Source organism: Castor canadensis, chromosome 1 (genome assembly GCF_047511655.1).
Source record: "Castor canadensis chromosome 1, mCasCan1.hap1v2, whole genome shotgun sequence".
In the NCBI taxonomy this organism is placed as follows: domain Eukaryota; kingdom Metazoa; phylum Chordata; class Mammalia; order Rodentia; family Castoridae; genus Castor; species Castor canadensis.
The window spans coordinates 22,141,105-22,162,604 of record NC_133386.1 but is presented as its reverse complement, the minus strand read 5'-3'; the positions used below and the strand labels follow the sequence as shown (position 1 = coordinate 22,162,604).

Below are 21,500 nucleotides of genomic sequence, written 5' to 3'. Positions count from 1 at the left end.
GGACTGACTTCAAAGCCTGTGCTCCTCTCAATTAAGAACTAGCTGGAGGAATGACTTGGGGAGCTGCAGGAACAGCACTCAGGTACAGCCTGGGCCATGTTAGCCAGGCCCTTAGGCCAGCCCTATAACCTTTCCAATCCCATTTCACCTCCTGGCCATGGTTATTTTTTCTTTTGGTCTAAACTCTCCAACAACTTAACTGCCCATTATCAGGCTAGAGGTAATCCTATAGAGAACAGTAAGGTTCTCTGTAATACTATTAAAACTACATTATTTTAAGTGTTAATTTCTGAGCCACAGATCTTCAGAAATCCATGTTGTGTCATAGAAATACTGATAAAACTGTACAGATAGATGAAAACTTATAGTTCCTAAAGCATCTTCACAAACATTAGCTCACTTAATCTTTCTGACAACTCAGCAAGGTGGTTCTGAGCCTGATTCTCAGATGGGAAAACTAAACATAGGGTAAGTCAATTGCCTACAAGTCACATAGTCAGTAAGCAAAGTCATCTCTTGAATACCCAGGTTTTCTGATATATCTATGGTCTGTCCATTTTACAAGATGTAGCTCTGCAAAAATACCAGCATTTTCTGATGCGGTCTTCTATACTAAGTAATATAACCTGGTATGATTAATTATTAGCATTCTTTTGTCCTTCATTTACTATCTTTCATCTGTGTTGAAAAACACAGTTTCAGTTAACGTCTTGCTATTTCTCAATATAGCATAAGGCCTACCCAAGGAAACCAGGCCAATAGGATAACTTTCCAAAGCTTGATGCTCAAAAGGACAGAAGACATGTCTTATGTCTTACTCATCGTTTTATAGCCTGGAACACCTTGTTACACTGAAAAGAGGCACTCAATGATTTTAATTGAATAAGGCTCAAGAGAACTATAACTTTATACAATTATATATAGTTTCATATTTTGAGTAACTTTTAAAAAAAAATTTTAGGAATTTTCAACAGAGGATGTGGCAATAGAAATTACATTTCAGAATAACATGTACTGAGTATCCACAGTGTGCTTTACACTGTTCCAAGTACTTTACACTCACTAATTTACCCCAAGCAACAACTCTATGGATAGGCACTACTACTCTTCTTATTTTACAGATAAGGAAACTGAATCAAGTTAATCCACTCAAGAGCACAGAGCTAGTGAGTGGTGGAGCACTATTTTGAATTCAGGGCCTTTGGCATCCAGAATATGTGCTCAGAACCATTCTACCATACTGTCCCCACTGATGGAAAGCCAGATAATGTGATGCACATCCATCACAGTGAAAATTTAAAACTCTTGGGAAAAATGAAATTTATAGTAAACTAAGAGCAGTGGCTCACATCTATAATCCCAGCTACTTGGGAGGCAGAATTCCAGAGGATCATGGTCCAGGCTGGGCCAAGCAAGAAATGTGAGATCCTCCCAGAAAAATAACTAAACAATAACTAAAGCACAAAGGAGTACCACAATGGATAAAGGAGTGGAGGCCCTGCCTAGCCATGAGCTCAAACCTCAGTACCCTGAAAAAGTAAAATTTGTAACTACACTTCAATTTTAATATTTGAAGTTTGAATTTACAGATAGTTTATGTCTTCATGGATAGTACTTTTTTGTTTCCCCTATGCAGTCTTACAGACTTGACATTGTTTTGTTTTGTTTTTGTCGACTTAAAATTGTTGTGATTCTATCTAGCATCCACTGACATTTACCAGTCACAATGAAGAAGTCTGTAGAGCAGTTCCTTCAGGACTTAAGTTCTTATCTCTTTTCTTACCCTCCTTAATCTCATTTCCTCATCATTTTTCTTTTCTTACTTCCTTTTCGTCAAAGGACATAGGGTAGTACCCACTACCATGGCAACCTTCTAAAACTTAAAACTCCACAACAGGCTTCTCAAAGTTGAGTCTAAAACAGCCCACATCATCACCTCCTGGGTGGAACCCCAAACCTTCATTCTCAGCAAGTTGCTGAGGTAAACTTGCTCTCTACATATTGAGAGAAACCATAGGATTTTTCAATCTGTTCATTCATATAAATGGCTCTTATATGGATGCCTTTTTTTATTTAGCAAAGAGAATGTGCTAGTGTTAAAAGTGTCACTTTACCCTCCAGACTTCAGCATACACTGTCACACAGAATGCTGCATTTTTATGCACAAAATTTGAACAAAATACTTTAGAACACTCAATTATTTCAATGTGTAGCAATGAGGAAACAGTACTAGAGAATAGAGTAGGACTCCAAATGTAGTGCCCAACCTGTTTTAGCTGAGGTTGCTAAAGCAACAGGTTTTATTATCAGTGCTTTATTTTAATGTAAAACCTGACCATTTGGGTCTCTCTATTAACCCAAAATCTCTTTATTGAACCAACAAATGGATGATGTTAGAAGCAAACACTCAAATTAAACTTCTTCAGAAATCTTCATTTATAAAAAGTATTTATTTACTAATTCAGGAGATAAGCTAAAACTTAAAATGTGACCTTTATGAGGTGTTACTTGCTTAAATGTTTCCATAAACCCTGATGAAGAAGTCAGATTACTTGGATCAATGTGACAGTCTTGTCACATAACCTAAGGGTTCACTTTCACACTCATTGGTTATTCTTCAACTGCATAGAGATACCTAATTTCTCAACTGCTTCCAACAACCCATGCTCCTCCTCCTCCTCCTCCCCTTCAGGTTTCTTCCATTCACTGTCTAGATCCCACTGTGAAACAATTTACCTTTTCTCTTGGCAATACCCCAGCTTACTCACCATCTTGGCTTCACCCATCCTAAAAGCCACTCAAATTCAGATTATCTATTATCTGGGGTGGAGAGAATAACTCAAGTGGCAGAGCACCTGCCTAGCAAGTGCAAGGCCCTGAGTTCAAACCCTAGTACCACCAACAATAAATAAATATTAATTAAAATAAAAATAAAAAACCATTTATTCTGAATCACCTACTGAAAGTGGCTGAGGAAAATCACCAACTAGAGACTTCCACTGAGTCCACTAAGTGTTCACATTACCACTTCACTATGCTCTGCTCAGCACACTCCAAATTCCTACAGAGACCATTGCAAAGGTCCCCATTTCATCATTATTACCCAGTCTCCCAAGAAAAATGAAATTTCTTCTACCTCGCACACACAAAAATCAATAAAATACAATAACAAGTTCCTCAAGGAAACTTTTCCTCAGAGCATAGGTTGTAGACACCAGCTTAGTTGTACATCTTCTGTCCCAGTCAGACCTTGTTGAAGTTCAGAGCATTCTGCCCCTCCAAGATTCTGCTCTATCCTTTCTCGTATTTCCTTTATGTCATCTACCCTTCCCTGTCCACTAGCTCTATCCTCTGCCAGGCATCTCCTTCCTACTCAGCACAGCCAAGCTTTTTGAAAGAGTGGTTAAAGCTACAAACCTTGCAAGGACATACAGCATGACTTGTTCTCCTCTCTAATTCCAGTGCTACAATAGTTCTTGGCAGGCCCTCAGTAATAATTCTCATTGTTTGATATTGATGCTGCAAAATGCAGAAAACCCAATAGAGAATGACACAAAATGCTTCAATGGGCACTGTATAAAACCAAGTATCCAATGGCCAAAAAACATATGAAAAGGAACTCAAAGTCATTAACCATCAGAAAAATGGAAATTAAAACTCTAAGGCTTCACTTCTAAATAACCATCAGATGGCCAAAATGAGAAAAATGAAAGTACCACAGCAGGGTGGGGTAGTTGGACCCCACAAGCCTTGTTGGCAGGAGCATAATCCCCATTTTAAAAAGGTAAGTGGCAGAAACTACTAAAGTTGAATACTGTAAACTCCTGATCCAGCAACTCCACCCTTAGGCTACACCCATCAGACATGTACTATGATAGACACACATGCACCATTTATCACAGCACAAATTAAAAATAACCCAAATGCATGGATGGTAGAATGAGTCAATTACATTCATACAATAGAATTCAACACAGCAATGAGATAGAATGAGTGCTACACACAACAGCCTGAGTTAATCTCATACTCACATAACATTGAGTGAAATAAACCAGACACCAAAGAAAACAAAGCACATGGCTTCGTACCTAGAAAACATAAAAAATAGGCAAAAATAAGCATATGTAAAAGCCAGAATGGGAGCTCCCCCGGTGTTCTATTGTGACTGGAAAGGAGCAAGAGAAGTGCTCTTGGAATACCGATAATATTCTGGTTTTTGATGAATCTGCTGTTTAGTGAAAGGTCATCAAACTGTCCACACCCTTTTCTATACATGTTCTATACACACACATACCAAAAAAATCTGAAAATACTGATTTGCCCCTGATTCTCTCCTTATTCACAAAATGCTTGATTTCCTTCTCTGGCTCTCACTATGGACTCTAAGACCCTTTAAGCCACAGCTAAGTCTCACATTCTCTTTCATTGTAGCTTCCCTCCTTCTTGCACAGAGACTGGGACTTGTTTGCTCTCAACAAATGATTCTGAATGAAGATGAATCAATGAATGAAAGAATGGTCAGTCCCGCTGACCAATTCTGTTCTCTTTTATGGTGATTCTGAAGTCTGCATTTTCAGCCTCTTCACTGGGCTCCACATCTTCCTATCTGCCTAAAGGGCAGTGATAGTAATCTGTCCTCTCTTGGAGAATGGCTTGAGTCAGAAGCTTTATATAGATTATCTCTTTCACTTATCACAAACAGCCTGCAAGCTAGTAATTATTACCCCACTTTACAAACCAGGATACCAAGGGTCCCAGAGGGTAACATATATACCAATACATAGGGGAAAAGTTAGAAAAGTAGATTAGCACACATAACCACGATTCAACAACTGTAAAACATAGGTCATTGCTTTTCTCAAAGGCCTACTCATCTTCCTTACCCTAACCAATGTCATCGCTACCCACCTTGTCACCCACACTGCAGTCCTGGGGATTGCCTTCTCTCCCATCACCCTTCACACAGACTCAATCACATAGCACTGTTTCCCAAGTTTGACAATCCAACCTGTGTGCACTATTCTTACTACAACATTAGTCCAAGCCTTTATTTAAGGATAACCATGACTGTGGGCACACTATGTCTTCCAAATCCAGACTTGGTTTCCTCTAATCCATGTTCATGGAGCCTCCTACAAGATTTTTATAAAATGCAAATCTGAGCATGCTTCTCTTCCATGCCTACAGAACAGAGGTCAAATACATCACCCGGGTATACTGTGCTTGAACTGGTCAATGCCAAGCTTTCTAGATCCTTCCCTGTAACCTCACTCCTCTTCCATCCATCCTGTAAACCAACCATGTGAAGATTTACTGCTCACTCAGGAAAGCACCTTGCTTTTCCCTGTCTCTAGGCTGTCTCTAGGGCTTTATCTTCCCGGACTGCCCTTCCCCCTACTGTCTATCAAATTCCCATCCATCCTGCAAGATGCAGCTCAGCATTTACTCCACTGTCCAGCCCTTCAAGCAAAACTGGGACATTGACTTCACGTCACAGATAAGCTTAGTGCATCCTTCTCAGCCCACTTCACAACATTTTGTGATTTTTTTAATAGTGTGCAGTCTTCATTTCCAGACATTAGCTCTTAAGGGCAGATACAAGCCTATTCTCTTTTGCATGTTGAGGCCAGCATACAATAGTAAGGCAAAATACTTAAACAACTGTATTAATAAACGAAACCAATTATATATGGGCCAATTATGTAGATATAGGTAATCTTAGTTGCAAGTAAGTCAAGTAAATCCAAAAGGAACAGTCCAAGCAGAAACAATGGAGGAGGATTTGGTCATTCCTCTTCGTGAACTCCACTAGAGAGTAGTTCAAAGCATTAGGTGAAAACGGCACTTGGATGTTGTGTAAGTGTCCTCCAGCCTCACATTAGTAATCTCCTTCCACTACCACCAGAGTCATCCAAGATGCTGAGTGGGGATAAAGTAAAGAGTAAAGATCCATACTGAATAAGATTGGTTCTTGTATCTCTAATCCCTGAATCCAGGGATCAATATTCAACATCAAGTTTTACATATAATCAAAAAGTGTAAGATTTATTAAAGATTATTCTCAGAGCAAGTTTTACATACAACCAAAAAGTATAAGATTTACTAAAGATTATTCTCAGAGCAAGTTTTACATATAACCAAAAAGTATAAGATTTATTAAAGATTATTCTCAGAGCAAGTAAGAGAACAGAAATTTTCTTTTATTTTCTAGATTGTCTAACCTGGAACACAGCAAAGAAAATCATTTTTCAGACGGTTCTATAATTTCTAAAATAGGGCAGAAACAAGGACATGTAAATAGTGAAGTAATGGTGTAGTCTCTCCTAATAAAGAAATTGAGCAAAAGACATGTGGGATTGCTGGAGATAGGTGTGGCTTTCAGGCATGATGAGAGAAGAAACTTGATGTCTGAGAGTTGAGCCAGAGGCTTAGAAAGCATGGTCAGGAATACTTAATTCACCAGCCACTCACTCCATAGCCACATGGCACTTGAGTAACAGGCAAGCAGCAGATGTCCTACAGAATGTGCCCCTTCTTACAGAGGAGAAAGCTGACTGCAGCATTCACCAGCCCCTACACTGAGTACTTGAATGCTATGATTTAACAGCTCTCCCTGGAATAAGAAGGGAAAGCAGGAGCCAAATGCCCCCCAGAGACACCCAGAAAACCAATAACTATGTGACATTCTGAGAGAAGAGTTTTTTTTTCCAGTAGCATTCTTAAGTCGCCTATTCTTCCTTCCTTGCTTGCTAGAGAGAGAGGAGAGGTGAGTAATGGTGGCCAGGCTAGCAAATGTAAAAGACCAGAGGGCAACTGACTGACGTGCACTCCAATTAGTCATCTGTGCACTAATGCCAGATTATAATATGCATATAAAAACATGTGGGCGAGACTTGGAGCACTGGATTTTTCCCCAAAAACTCACTCCCAACTCATGCTTTGAATGCATTTGTGTATACACACCCTCTGTTAAACTAGGTTCTGGTGTTGCCATGGAGCCGAAGCCTCCCTAGTTCAGATGGAAGTATCAGTCTGCTTTTATACTTCTAATAGCAGTGGTAAGAATCACTGCATAACATTAACTCCACCTGTATTTCAGATTTTCAATTGTCTTCTTGTTCTGCATGAATGCTATTTTTTTCACTTATTCTTTGTAAGATTACTACAATAAAAGATTCTGGCAAACCAATTCTTGTTTTTGTAACATCTGTATGCCAAAACTTGAACGTAAAAATAATCAGTGAGCTTCCTCCACCCATTTCCAAGAGTGTTTATGACCTTACTGTATCTAGAGGAGTTTATGAGAAGTGCAAAGTATAAACCAATCCATATTTAATAAATACACTGTGAAACATAAAACATAGCCAGTAGCTGTTTTCTCTGGCATAATAAATTTAAATTTATTTATACTCTGATAATTACATTTCAAATAGGCTTCCAGAATCAAAATCAAATCTAGAAGACTTTTGCAAATATAGATATACTTCTTCAAGTTCCTCTTGGATCTCATTTCAAAGCTCAGCTATAACTATTTGGAAAGTAGAGAAAAGAATTCTTTAAAAAGGAACATACAGGTTTTTCCTAGTACAAACTCAGAATCTACACAGTCCTTTGCTTTTGGATATTGTGTTTCCTATGAAAATGCTGATTTGACTGCTGCAAAAACCAGTGCAAAGGAATTAAAGAGAACAATCTTGATTTCCTACCTGAAAATCTGCTTTCGGTCCTAGTCACACGTTTTCACAATCTTGAGTCTCAACTTCTCAGGTAAATTCACCAATCTGCTGACAAGAAGTTACGTATTATGACTTCTCCTCCCACAGTGCATACATTAAAACATGACTATGACAATGGTCTTAATGCTAACCAGAGCTGTGAAACTGAATCTATCCATTTGATATGACAGTGCAAATGTGTGGAAGAGGGAGAGGCAAAACAGGTGGGTAATATATGCTGCGCCAACCTACATGTACAACTAGAGTGCTCAGCAAAATAAAAATGTTTAAATTAAAAATAATCCATGAGCAACAAAATAAATGGTGATGGCATTGGATGATCCATGAGTCTATACTGAAATCAGTCACTCAATGAAATATACAGATACCCCCTCCCTTCAAGAGATAAACCATAATTCTTCACCCCTTAAAAATAGAATACAGAAACAAGTAGTACCTTTACAGTAGAAAAACCTAACAGACTATACCTTAACCAAGTGATCAAGGTCATATGGCATGTTAGTATGACCTTCCCCCTAACAGAATGCAGAGATGCTATTCTGCACCACAACTCATAACTTCAGTCTACAAAATTTCTGTCCAACACTGCTCAAAAATGTCAATCTGATATGAAACAAGGGAGTACGGCATGATGTGCTATGTTATGCTATTACACATCATATTGTACTTTGTATTCTAGTAAATATTTTTAAAGTGAGCAGTTAATTAATGCTCAATGAACTTCTCAAGCCAATTGAATTGTTTAAATCTTTTAACCCACCATTCAAATAATCTGACCCTTTTTGGTGATGAGTTTTTCACATAGTAATTTTTTTTCTACCTCTTTGACCTCAATGCTTCTAAAATACCTCAGTGACATCTTCAAATATTGCATACAAGGTTTTTTCTTAGCAAAATCAGTATGTATGTTTTCATACTGTCTGGCACCGACATGCCTGTTACTGATGATTCTGGCAATCATCTAGTACTTAACAGGCACACTTTCCATGTGCTTCAGTGGCACAGTCAGGCTGCAGTAAAATGTTCAAGACTTTCTGAGTACCCCAGCAACCGCCCCATGCTGCTTGTAGATAGGCATTCCCCAGCCTCTTGGCTGAGTGACAGCAACCACAATAGCCCACAAGGCAGGTGGAGAACTGATGAATAAAATGATAAATATTTGTGATGAAACAGGATGTTGGAGAGGGGGCCAGACAGGGTAGAATATCTCAACTACTGAGCCACTAAAGCTAATCTGGAAATCCTGACAGTGTCCCTTTGTTGTAAAACTCAGAACAGTAAAGAGATAGATCTTTTTTCTGGTATTTTCTCCTTTATTATAAATAAAGAATTACTAGTACTGAACAGCACAATATCATCCACACATAAGACTTAAAACCTTGGGCTTACTGAACCATAAGCACTGTACCCCAACAAATGTACACTTTAACCAATGATTTTAAAATATTTTTTTCAGGGTCACAGAGCACATTTTCAACAGATCTGCCCTTGCAATTGGTTGAATGTAGACTTTAAACCATGATTTCCACTCTTACCTATACCACATAATAACAATAGTGCTAATACAAAGGCCCATTAGCTTTTTTGTCAAGAGTAAATTCACAAAATTCTGAAATAAAGCACAATAGTCCACTTTGGGTGTCAACTCAGAGACTTCACTTTTATGGACTCTAATGGCTCAAGTGGTTCCAATTCATTTACACACTGATTCTGATATCTGATATCTGATATCTGTTGTGATGAAACATAGTAGGTGCTCTACCACTTGAGCCATGCCTCCAGCCCTTTTCACTTTAGCTGTATTTTTCAAAAAGGATCTCACATTTATGCCCTGGGCCATACTGGATTGTGATTCTCCTATTTGTGCTTCCCACATAGCTGGGATAACAGGCTTGCACCACCACACCCAGCTTTTTATTGGTTGAGATGGGGGTCTCACAAACTTTTTTGCTCAGGCTAGCCTCAAGCCATGATCCTCCTGATCTCAGTTTACCAAGTTGCTAGGATTATAGGCATGAACCACTGCACCCAGGCTAAATACACATTGGACTCATTTTTAATGAAAATGTTATCACCAAAAATGTCTTCTTTCATAGAGCACACAATATGCATCTCTATCATCTATTTCACTCTTGTCTTGCTTTACTAATGACTGCTGAAACAAAGCAAGGTAAGAAATAGCCAAAACTAAAGCACATCTCAGTAGCAATTTTCTACTTCCAACAAATCTCAGAAGACCTCTTCCATGGGAAGACTCCTGAGTAGTCAGTCATTTTGCTACATAAAAAGGAAACAGAATGTCATAGCACTGTGGAATGAGGATAAGAACAAGAACTGACAAAGATTGTAGCAAGCTCACTTACTGCAGTTAAATATAAATGTAGAACTTTATACCAAATAAAACTTAAATTTCTAGTAATCTTAAGACTTACAAACTCAATTGTACTGTCTGAATTTCCACTAGTATTGGCAAGTACTCCAAATGAAGAAAAAAGAAATTATGTACATGGATTTGAGAACACACATTCTACTTTAGCTTTCCACCTGAAATACGGATCCTCACCAAATACGACTTACCCATCCTTTTTATGCACTTCTCTTTAAAAATCACTTCCAAGAAGCTCAGTAATTAACATTTGGGAAAAAATGCTACAAAAACTGACCACAGTGCCATATACACCCTCCTTTAAAATATAGATACTTCCCTAGAAATCTGTTGTTCGTGCTGAACAATAGGACACCAAACTTGAAAAAGGCAAAATAAAGCCTGTGAGAAAACAGAGTCAGTGCAGAATAAGAGATGAAAGTGATTTTATTCCAAACACTATCCTATACACAAACTCATAAATTTCCTATCAGTACACTGAGGTCAAAAACCTAACTTAATACAGACTTTAGTTCCTAACCCATTTCTGAATGAAAATAAGGCAATCCAATGCAACTGATTGCATGATCAAAGTTTGAGATAAATAGCCTTTTCTTACCCCTCAGAAAAATATCTCTACCCACTCTACCAATTAATACTGAACATAAAACCATAACCTATCAATACTTTGGAAGAGTAGTTTATTAACTCTTGATTTTCATCTACACCAAAATTCATCCTTAGACTTTCTAAGCATATCAGATATTCAACTTGACAACCCTGTACTATTACAACCCTGTACTATTACTTATCAGTTATCATGAGTAACCCTTTCTTGTTAACAGTTTAGGTGATTTTGCTCGCCTATTTATTTTATATTTTGATACAATAAATTTATCTTTCAAAACTACTTAGGGAAAAATAGGAAAAATAATTTTCCATTAGCTTTTCAAATTTTTCCTCTCCTGTATGAAATACTACAAGATATATGGAAGTCCTACCTCTAAACATACTGTTCAACTATCTATAAAATAAACTAAATACTTATCAGATAACTTTGGTTATTTAAAAATGATTATTTAAACAATCAAACCATAAAAAGCAAATGTTGAAATGCATTATAAATTCCAAAAGAACTTCCCATTTACACAATAGAATTTGAGGCTCAGAAAAAGATCACCAACAACAAAGCATAATTTAGATAACCAATAAAGGCTTGCTAAAATGATTTTTGCAAATGACCAGTGATTTGAAACCGTATTTTAAAAATCATTTTTGCTACTTAAATTTTAAAATCAAGACACTGGAAAGTAGTATCATAAGTGCTCAGGAACAAATGGAAAATTAACATTTAAAGTATTATATAAATACAAGACTTAACTATTTTGTTTTAAAAACATGAGACTGGATACATTTCTTAATTTACTAGCCAGATTCACTGTATTCAGAAGTTCTTCAACAGTTTTCATCTACCATTTAAAAATCTGTCAGTAAATCTATATTTAATCTATAAATTTTATATAATTGATGAGATTCTTTAAATGTTAATGATAAAAAACTAATGACCAGTTACCCTCCAGTTTGGCCATTCCATGATTCTAGAACACACAATTCTAAAATAAATCAATCCTGCTGACAGTAGACCAAGAAGCAACATGAATAATGATAATTAGAGAACCATAATATCCTTATGACTACAACTTTTAAACACCTGTGAAATCATACAGGAAAAACCAATCCGAACAGATAATCCAAACGTGACAAAGATACAATTCTTAAACTTATAAAATAGCAAAACAAAAATTAAATCACATCAAGAAAAAGAACTAAGTATATGGAACAAGAAATAATATGTAGGCTGGAAGAGTGGCTCAAGTGGTAGAGTGCCTGCATAAGAAATAATATGCAGGACATATAAAGAATTTTCATAAACTTCTTTTTTCAACATTAACTATGTGCTAGGCGGTAGCTCAGTAGTAGAGTGCTTGCCTAACATGCACAAGGCCCTGGATTCAATCTCTGATACGAAAAAAATAAAAAACAAAAAAAATTAACTATGAAATAAATTAGAAAAGATATGACAAGTCAATTCAGAACAAGAATTATAATTAATAAAGAAAAGTCACTACTTATTTTTAAAGTGCAAACCAAAAATGGTGCAGTGAAATTTTTTACTTTGTTGCAATTTTGATAAAGGTGGAAAATGATCTGAAAATAGGGACCATGTATATAATAAAAATATTCATACCCTTCAACAAATAGCCCCACAGGAAAAAATCAAATATTCAAAAATAAAGGGATTTTTAGAAAATTATAAACATTAGTTTATGCAGCCATTAAAATTAAAATCTGGAAATTGGCAAACTGAAAATATTTACAACAGTAAGATTTTGAAAATAAGGATTTTATCAATATCATAATTATAACTATTTCAAATGTGTATAAGAAAAGACCAGAGACTATACAAGGAAAACATTTAAATCAAACTGATACATTAAAAGATGATGGATATTTATGTGTCTTTTCTGTATTTGTGATATGATATTGCTTGTGTGATGAAAACTTGACAAGAATTTGAAAGAACAAATGAGTTACAGTAATCAACTCCGAAATAAATATCCCAAATGTATCAACCTGTACCTTCCATAAAACAATGACTACTCTACAATAGAATCTGTCAGAGGCCAGATCTCCAAAACCAAAGCAAGATTAAATTCTACATTAAAAAAATGTAGACATTAATGTATGCTCAGGTTTGTTTGGATGGTTTTTAAGTTTTCTGTAGAATGCGATGTTAAGCATTGTTCATTTTTACCCTTTTAATTGTATCACATCCCTTATTTCTACATAAGTTCACATACACCACCAAATCAGGTTGTTTGAATACAGGCAGTTCTCAGCTTACCAACACCTGACGAAAACCAAAAATAAAACCAGCTGCTGCTGTCCTGGGTTGTCTCCTTCTAACACTACCAGAGGTCTAGCTGTTACCCCTGTAGAGAAGCAGCTGTTGTGAAGAAATCTTAAACTCTGTAGAGAATTTGAGGGGAGAAAGATTAAAACAAAAGCAAGAACAGATAGGAAAACCACACTAAACCTGTCCCTCACCTCAGTAATTCTCAATAAACCGTGAATGAAAGAATGCATGAATGAATGAATTTCCATGTTTACCCCTGTAGTTTGAACCTCACTACTTGGCTCCAATCCTGCTCCAACAGCCTATTAACAACCCTCCTTCTTGAGCTCCTGATTCATGGAGCTGGAACTAAAGAAGGAAGCCCCAACATAAAAAATAAACAGCTGTGATCAACAAGCTATCCACTGCATGCTTTGGGGGAGAGAGCCTGAGTCCAGGACCAATCCAAAAAGACCTATTTGCAAAAGTGCAGGCAGATAGCACATGACAGAGAGGAGTAACTTACAATGGTGAAAGAAAGCTGGAAATGAAAAGTTTCATTTAGAACAGCTTATTTTAAAAATGCTGAAATAAGAAACTAGAGAAATAAGCTCTTAGTGTAATACAGTAAATATGGTATCAAGGTGAAGGTGGGGACTCGGACTGGTTTGGGATGAATCTCGAGACCTCCCCCCAAGAGCTCCAGTTTGATACATTACTCCAAGTTCACTTGGATGGCCTTAAACAATTCAGAATTATTTTTAAAACATCTGAAGTCCAAGAACTTCTCAATTCATTTCACCTTAATATTGTTAACTAATTATCTTTTGAAATTTAGAGTCACTCCATTGCTCAAAATTATCTTCTTCTGCTCCCCCTTATCAAGTAAACTAGAGAAATTATAGAAACTCAAAGTTGAGAGAGCTTAAAAAACTTTTTAGCTCAGTACCCAATGAAAGGGATGAAGCAACTTTACTCTTCCATTCAACATCCATCCCAAAGGATCCAGTATGCACCTGATTCTCTGACCAGACTCCTGCACACTTCCTGCCTCATCTTTCATTCACAGCCACTATGCTGCAAGGTGCACCATTTGTATGAGTCCACGCTGTGTAGTGCTCAGGAATTTAGCAATATCCAACTCTTGCAGCATCTTATGAGGTGATCCTACTTCTATTTGTAACATTACCACTACCAGGAATGCCATCTCCCCTCCCATCTTTGTTTCTACAAATACTAGCCATACCTCAAGGCCTGTATCTTCCTCAGAATCTTTCCTGCTTCCTGCAACTGGTCCTAATCTTTTGCTCTGAACTTTTACTGCATTTGGTTTATGCCTCTTGTTTTGCATCTACTGAGTTAGTCATGCATGCATCTTATTACCAATGCTAGACTGAATACTCCCTGAGAATGCAAATGGTACTAGATCATCTTTCTTTCTATATAGTTCCTAAAGCATCACCCAAGCAGAACAGGTATGTAGATCATAGTTGGCTATCATTTCCAACTGGGAAGGAAAAGGAGATGATTCAGAACTAGGAAGTTTCAGGGTATCGTTTTGACTAAAATGAAATATAACAATCTGAGATCTAAAACTCAATTTTCTTACCTTGACCTTAGGGCCCAGTGAGTTGAGAGGAGTTGCTAAGTGTCATGATGTTACTGTCAAAAACATACTTTCCCCTATGTCAGAATTTTGCCTAAAACCAAATGTGTACCTACAGAAAAGGGCTTTCTGTAACCTCTTCCTTCCTCCCCATGACAAAAATAAATTTCAAGTTCTACAACCAATTAAAAACACAGTTTTGAAGCAAAGTGCAAAGTAGCCAAGCACAATTTAATTTGTTTTACACAGTATCAGAAATACTGTTTCAGCTAGGCATGGTGGTACAAACCTGTAGTCCCAGCTACTCACGAAGCTGAGGCAGAAGGATACTCGAGCCCAGGAGTTCAAGGCCAACAAACATGATGAGATACAGCTTCTAAAAATAATAGTAATAATAAAATAAAATATTTTTTCTTTTCCAGTTAACAAAAGTCTAGGAAAGAGCAAGTTTAAAGGACACCAATCTGAAACACTTGGAAATCAGGTATATAATTTTAGAGGTAACTAAATATGGTTTTCTTTACTATATGGAGCCCACATGTCTGCCTAGTACAAAATATGCATTTTTGTAATTAGTATGCATATTAAAATTTCTACTTTTAATAGATGTACCATGCTCCAGGGAAACCATTATAATCTATTAAATGATAATTATCACATAAAATGATTCAGCACTAGCTATATAAAAAAAGATGTCTTCACATTGGTATACACAGATTTCTACCTAAACATAAATCTGTCTGAATATTTATAGTAGAGCACATTAATTATAAAAAAGCTTAAATGTGACATTCCCATACACGTATATAATTTACTTTCATCATATTCATCCCCTCTACTACTTTCTTATTCCCCCACTCCTCTTTTTTTAAACTATTTTAATGGTTTCATTATTCAATTTTCATGCATTCATATTTAGACTAAAATATGTTGTGTTTATATGGCATTGAGATGCTGAATATTGGTTGATGATTCAAAATATTTTAGTATATAAATACATACGTGGATATTTATGATCCCAAAAATACATCCTATACATTTTAAGAGAATTTAAATATGAGCAGGACAAGAAAGAGAACAGTATGAAAGAGGAGATAACTGAGAATGAACTATGTACTAAACACACTAAATAAGCCTTAGCATATTGAAAATATTTGCAATTACACACACTAAACTGCAAAAAGTACTCGCCTCTTTTTAATCGGAAATTTCTCCAGGTCCTTATCATGAACATAGATCACCATAGCAAACCTAGTTATTTATTTATTTTGATTTACTAGAAGAATCCTATGGAGCTGCTCCTGTGAGTGAGCTCAACACTAAATTCTGGGATACAGCATCCAAGAGAGCAGGCATGGTCTCAGCCTTGCAAGCTTGTGAGTAGAAGACTCACAAGTCACCACTGTTCCATTAGGGCAGCTCTCGGGAACATCACCATGCATTTGCCTGTCTCTTAATTCTTCAGCTTTCCTCTTGGTCTGTACTTTTTGTTCTACATTTTAAGGTCTTATTTCTGAATTTTATGCTTTATCTATGCCCTGTGTCACTTTCAGACTGTCAGATATTACTTCTGCAATCAATGTGCCATAGCTTACTGGTGACACTCTTTCAATTTGCTTTCCAAATACTGCCCTAATCTTCTCTAGAGGATCAGAAGATCATCAAGCCTGTTAAAAACAAGCTCTGGGTGGAAGCTGAGGGGGTCCTTTTATATCAGTGTTTTGAGGAAATCATCTTATGCATTATCTATTCCTTCTTTATGATTTGATATTTTAAGTGTCCAGACAACCCTGGCATACATTTAAGATAATTTAAACAAATGTTTCACCCTCAAAATTCCCCACCTCTTCTTTCATCCTTTTCTTTAAAAAAAAAAAAAAACTTACACTTTGCTTAAGAGCAATACTCCCATGCCAGAAACATCTTCTATACATATAGTTCTTAGAAATGGCATTTTTATACATAAACCCCTATTTCTCAAAGAACAGTCCTCAAGCATCTGCATCAGAATTGCCTGATTTGCTTCTTAAAATTCAGGTTTCCTGCAAACCATCTCAGACCTACTGAATCACATTTATAGAATCTGAGGACCTGAATTTTTTTAAGCACCTTTGGAGACTGCTGTACATGGTACAGCTTGAAACCACTGATCTAAATAGCTAAGCAGTGCTTACTGAATATGTCAGTCTGAAGCCTCATGTCCTCTATTTAACTGCCATAATGCCACATTCACCGAGGGCCACTCTCTGCAAGGATAAAATTAATTTTTAAAAGTTCAAGAAAATCAAGTTCAAAGTCTGTCTCTGCCCCAAGGAGTTTCCATTTTAATAAAGAAGACAAAGCACAGACATATGAAAAAGACTTAAAAGCATACACAAGCAACATTTTGGGGAGTCCAGGGCATTGTGGGAACACATGCTGAGAGGGGAAGAATCAGAAACTGAGCCAAATGAAGTTAGGACTCAGAAAGGAAGATTCCAAAGCAAGACTGGGGCAGAATTTAAAAGGAGAGATTTTCCAAGTGGGTCTTGAAGAGATGTGAAGATTGCCAGAGGACATTTAAGATCAAGGAGAAAATATGTATAATCATATCTGTTGGAACCACAGTCAACACAAAGAGAAAGAGAAATGCCCTGCAGAATTATAAAAACGCTGAGATGCTGCTTTGGAAAAGTCAATGTGAAAAAGTTTTTTTAAATATATATTATCTTTTGAGGCAGACAGGAGATATTGCTACCCCCTGTTTATAGCTGAGGAAATGAAGAATCACCTGAGACCCTTTGACTGAGTTCTTATTGCAGGATTGAGATTTGAGATGGATCTTTCCTTCTATCAGGGACTCTTCTTTGCCCAGTCTGACATGTGCCCAATAGAAGAATCATTAATTCATTATCTCTAATTCAAAAGAGTAGGCCAATCAAAAACATGGTGTAGTCTCTCCATCCCTGGATGGAGGGGAGGGAACTGTGTGTATGCTTGCATGTGTGTGTGTATGTGTGTGCACATGTGTGTGTGCACGTGCCTGTCTGCGTGTTTACATGCAGGACATGTATATGTGAGGATGAGAGAGCCACTGACTCACTACCTATCATTTCTTAACTAATGATTTCCTGCATCTTAAAATGTGCTTCAGCAAAGCAGATTGTAAAGGAAAAGCCAAACTCCATGATTTGTGATTAAGATAATCATACGAGTTCATCATATTGAGTTACCCATATGCATGCTTTGTCTGGATGCGATGTCCACTGTGGTAGCCACAGCCACATATGACTATTAACTATAAAATTAACATTAAATAAAATCCAAAGTTTAGTTCCTCAGTTGCACTAAACACATTTCAAATTCCCAAAAGCCACATGTGGTCAGTGGTTAATACGTAAACCAGAGCAGATATAGTACTGCCCATCATCAGAGAGCCACCTAAAGAAGAGTGCTCTTGGAGTGTCTGTCTTTCCAGAACTACAACTACAGATCCCAATGTATATCTGTCCCTTCCTCCAAATCTTTGCAAGCCCTTCTAAGAATCTCATGTGTTCCTCCTCAGAAATTCCTTAATCCATTTTGCTCTTTCTGCAGTCACTTTCATCTTGGCTTCATAGGTATGTGCAGTGCACTTCCATCTCCCCTACAGCTGGGTCCTTAAGGCCTGCGAGGTCATATTTGCACACTCCCTCACAACATAACACAATACGCCAAGTTCCATCAACACAAGTCACAGCCGTGTGCAAAGACTACTAAGTAGAACACTTTACTAGTGGGAACACCAGAGAATAAAAATGTAGATATGAGAGAAAGAAAGCAGTAACAGTCTAAGACATGGTAAGGTTTTGTGAACATTGCTGTAAGGCAATTGCTTACATGGAAACATTACACTGCTACACATTTAGAAGGAGAAGAATCTCAAGTTATTTTAGAAGCAGGTATGAGCAGACATCAAGTGCAGGTTAGCACACATCAGCTGGGAAAGTGCTGTACTATTACCTGCACTGTGGTGCTGTCATCAGCCAGCACACCAAGACTGATCCCTTGCTATTACAAGGTGACAAAACCAGCACTCACATTGATCTATGGGGACTAGACTGCTTAGCTTAGGACCAGCTTTTCAAAAAGTATTTATCAATTCCATTCTTACTCATGCAGTTATAACACCCTCAAGCCTCAAGCCTCAGAATCCAGACGAAAATGACTTTCACTCTGAGAACTCCTTCCAAACCACTAAAAAAGACATTCATGCTATCATTTGGATAGTTTCAAAATACCTGAAATATGAACAATATCTTATTTTTTAAAACTGTGAGGGGAAAATCCCATGTATCAAGAGATGCTGGATACCCCTATGAAGATGGAAAATATTAAAAAGGAAGAGTGAAGTGATCACACCGAACTTCACCACGTACTCTTTATTCAGCCCACCTTAATGCAGTTTCCCATACTTCATTGAGCACCTGGGCACTTTCTCACAAGCCTTGGAAGCTAGAGATACCTACAGGGCCACCTTAGACAAGACGAAAGGGGACTTCACAGGAAATGAAACCAAGCAACAGAGTGACAGCACCTCTGATGACAATGGAGAGATTCAAGATAAAGACGGGGTGGGGTGCTGAGAGAGGCCTTCAGAGGAAGTGAAACTTAAAATGGGGCTGAAGGCACACCATTTTCCACAAGTAGTCAACCACTCTTGCCCCATCCTCACCTTTCCCCGCATCTCCTGGCTCACCACCATGGTCGCTCTTCTTCGCTGTTAACACTACAGATTGACAAAAGTGCCACACCAAAAGACCAACCCTGCAAAGTCCCTGATCAACCAAACCACCAACTGCAAGTTGCACATCTGCATATACCTCTCCCACTCTGCTGTTCCCCAAACCTTCGTTATCATGCTCTTGATTTATGAAAAAAAGTCTCCTGAGAAGTGCTCAGGGTTTATAATCATACACAGTATGGAGTACAATGGCTAAGTGCCCAGGCTCTGGAGCCTGGCTCTTGGATGAAAATATGGGCTCCATGGTGGACCCATAACCTTGGGCCAACTACTCACCTCCTCAGTGCCTCTATTTCCCCCTCTGTCAACTACAGTTATCTTATATCATTGGATGTAACCTGTCCACCAAATCTAAGTTATATGCATTCTTCCATATTTTAACATTTCTGAAATCAAAATGTGTCTTACTGACAATGTCATCTTTCAATTAATCAGAAACCTTGTAACTCTTTCTTAGAGGTATATCAAATATCATCTTATATGGACGGCACCTATGAATTTGTTGGAAACACTACAGCATAAGATTTGGTAAAGTTCACCTAAGTAAAGTATTTAGAATAGTTGGCCTTGAGTAAGCTACTCGATTATTATTAGTTACTATTATTAAATTAATAATTTTGAAAATGGACAGAGTCAGAAACAGAAAATCCTGGTTTTACCCACAAGTTGTGTATTAAAATGATGGTTGATATTGGGTATAGTAGCACATGTCTTTAGTCCCAGTTACTCAGGAGACTGAGGGAACAGGATTACTTAAGCCCAGAAAAGTGAGGCGAGCCTGGTAACACAGTGAAACTTTGTCAAAAAAAAAAAAAAGATTGTTGGTGCTCAGAGGTTGGTAAGAGTAAATATCTAATCAAAATCTTATATATCCATAGCCCTTGGCACAGTGCCTGGTTTACAGTAGGTCTCAGTAAATAACTGCTTCCAAAATCAATTGAATTAAGATCCAACCTTATTCTTGCCAAAGACTCTCTGTCATACATAAAATTCTGTAACCTCTTCTACATAAGGGGCTACCAGCAGGCATGTGATTATTTTATGCTAAATGACAAATATCAGATTCTTACTTTTTAAAGACTGAACACTTCCAGGTTTTTGTGATTTTTCTCTTCCCATAATACCCTCTACCTCTGCTTTCCACAAATTTAAATCCTGAACCCTCTCCATTAACACTCAATTCAAATTTCATCTCCTCTAAGAAATGTTTTTCCAATTTAATTCTTCCCACTTGCCTTCTTTCTATTCCCACAAATCACATTCATCTCAGCTCCCATAAATACCTGATTTGGACCTGACTGGATAGAATAATAGGGTTAATCTTATGTTAAAATATATGTAAGAACAGGAATTGTGTCTTAATTGTCACTACCTCCCCCAGAAGGCCTTAGACAACAGGGAAATCCTCTTAGATTGAATTTGACTCCTCTAGTTATACATTGTGTCCCCAAAAAGACCTCAGAATGTGACCATACTTGGAAATAGGGTCACTGCAGATGTAATTAGTTAAGATTATGTTATACTGGAGTGGGGTTGGTTATTAATCCAGCATGAGTGGTGTCCTTATAAGAAGACAGAGACACACAGGAAGAATGTCAGGTGAAGACAGGGCCAAGACTGGAGTGATGACAAGCAAGGAATGCCCAGGCTTGCTGGTTTTTACCAGAAGCTAGTAGCAGGGCCTTTCAGCCCTCAGAAGGAACCACCTTCAGCCTCCCGAACTGAACGGGTAGCTACCTGTTGTTCTCAAGCATCTGTTTGCAGCTCTTAATCACAGCAGCCTTAACAAGCAAACACACACCACCTCTCCTCACAACACAAGTTGTGACACTGGACTTTCTTCACTGTTGTTCTTCTACAGCTAGCCTTTCCTGATCTTCTTGTGGACTCACTCTTGTGTATCAGGACTTTAAAAGTTGGGAGTTCCTCTAGAGTCAACCCCAATATCTTCCTTACCCTCTCATGTTCTCCAACTCAAAAACTCTCTGCAAAGTATCGGCTCCCATACTTCTATCTCAATCTCTCCTCTCCTCCAGATCCACATGTTCAACTGATTACTTGACTGACTACTTGTCCACTTAGATAATTCAAAGCCACTTTAAATTCAACAAATCAAACTCACAAGTTGCCACTCT

The 21,500-nt window shown here is 37.5% G+C and overlaps 1 protein-coding gene across 27 annotated transcripts in view; it reads right to left on the bottom strand.

Annotated features, from left to right (window-relative positions):
• Positions 1-21,500, bottom strand: part of Hivep2 (HIVEP zinc finger 2) — a 185,088-nt gene that overhangs the window by 135,246 nt on the left and 28,342 nt on the right. For 10 of the 27 annotated variants that reach the window (XM_074073084.1, XM_074073151.1, XM_074073158.1 and 7 more), the window contains exon 2: positions 7,707-7,781. The exons of 3 other annotated variants lie outside the window; for them this stretch is intronic. The gene's annotated coding sequence lies outside the window, so the exon portion shown is untranslated. Of the gene's footprint in view, positions 1-4,031; positions 4,089-7,706; positions 7,785-13,006; positions 13,132-14,892; positions 16,771-21,500 lie in introns of those variants that run through there. 14 more of the 27 variants (XM_074073002.1, XM_074073030.1, XM_074073017.1 and 11 more) reach the window with 5 other exon arrangements.